A 1,884-nucleotide genomic window follows, 5' to 3' on the forward strand; every position below is an offset into this window, starting at 1 on the left:
CCCATAACGAGCCATCCATTGTTGATGCTTTTGTAACATGGTCTCTTCGTTTAACGTTCGAGATGTTACATTGCATGCGCATATCCCSAAAACCAGGAGTACAACTAGAAGAAGTGATCTATCAAGTGACATAATTTAGGTTTCGGGGTTTAAGATTTAGAGTTTAGGGCTTCAGTGTATTAGTAAATGTGGAGATGGTGTGCAATGTTTGAAAGAAAGTTGGTTATAAATAGAAGAAGTAGAAAAGAGAGGTAACAACGTTGTTGGAAGGGCAGGGCAACAGATAGTGACCAATATACAAATTTCGATTTGATTTGCCGTAGAAAATGGTTAATCATACTCCAAAACTGGCTTTTRTAAGTGTCCTTTTTGGACTTCTATTTTTTTTTAATGAAAAATGGGTTTATTTTAAAAAAATTGTGTTTTTTCTCCGTTGAGAAAAAACAGAGAGAGCAGTCAAGGGGGCTTTTCCTCATATCTTTTTTTTTGATAGATCAGTTCGGTTTGTAAGCAATATGGTGATTTTTAGTTGGGAAACTGTAAATTTTCGAAAGCAAGTACACTCACTCTCCCCGAGTGGTTAAACTCTAGCATCTGATTTGAATTATATAAGTAAATAACATCTTTAACAAGTATGWTATAAAATAACTTTTTAAAATGAGTCATTTCCACCATCACCGATAACCACCATATAAAATCATTAAACAACAATTAGAGACAACTTGTCCAACCTATGCATNATAACTTTTTAAAATGAGTCATTTCCACCATCACCGATAACCACCATATAAAATCATTAAACAACAATTAGAGACAACTTGTCCAACCTATGCATRTCTTGTCCTAGTCGTAACAAATACCAAATACCAGACAGATAACTTGTCATGTCTAATCCAATCTTGTTCAGTTTTATCTGCATACCAAATGCTACAATAAGTCACTTTATTGCGAGGTCTTATAAAAGTTTTTAATTTGGTGAGCTGGTAATGATTGCGAAAAAAAAAAGTGTGGTTGAAATGAAACAAAAATATAATGCTAATTTATGGTCATTTTGATGTATTTATTAATAGGATAGTGTTAATGACACCCCCTTAATAGAGGTGTTGAATGTTTGGGAATTGTGATATCTTTAAAATTTATAAAACATTAAATCGATTTAATAATATATTAAATTTAATTATTATTAGTATTTAACACACACACATATATATAGAGTTTGTTTCAAATACAACCTATCACATTTGTACAACCAATGCAACCCAATAAATTGAGATATTTATGAAAATGATGAGAGTTCATTTATTATGATTTGAATATTTATGAAAGATGAATATGGTTCATTAATTATGATCAATACTTTATATTATGAAACAATCAAAACTTCTATGAAATCACATATTAATCAAATGAAATGAACGATTGAGATTGGGGTGTATTGGTTGCACAAATGTCAAAGATTGTATAATAATCAACATCTATATATATATATATATATATTAATTAAGTTATATAATATAATTATATATATACTCTTTATATATACTGTACATATATTATATAATATTTTTATTTATATTATTATTATCTTCACTTATATTATATATATATATATATATATATATATATATATGTATATATAGATTTGGGATCATGTGAGACCAATGGTTTTTTGTGAGACCCGTAAGACCAATTCTCAACCCTTTGATTAGATCTATAATATGACAATCTAAACATTCATAAACGCCACGAAATTTCTCAATAATCACAAAATTGCCACCGTACAATTTAGACCGTTAGATTATTAACTTATAAAGTTGATCAATGAACATAAATTGGTCTTACGGGTCTCACGAAAACCTTTGGTCTCACGTGAACCCAACCCTA

The sequence above is a fragment of the Cynara cardunculus genome (genome assembly GCF_001531365.2).
Source record: "Cynara cardunculus var. scolymus isolate 2C chromosome LG 14, CcrdV1, whole genome shotgun sequence".
NCBI classification, from domain to species: Eukaryota; Viridiplantae; Streptophyta; class Magnoliopsida; order Asterales; family Asteraceae; genus Cynara; species Cynara cardunculus.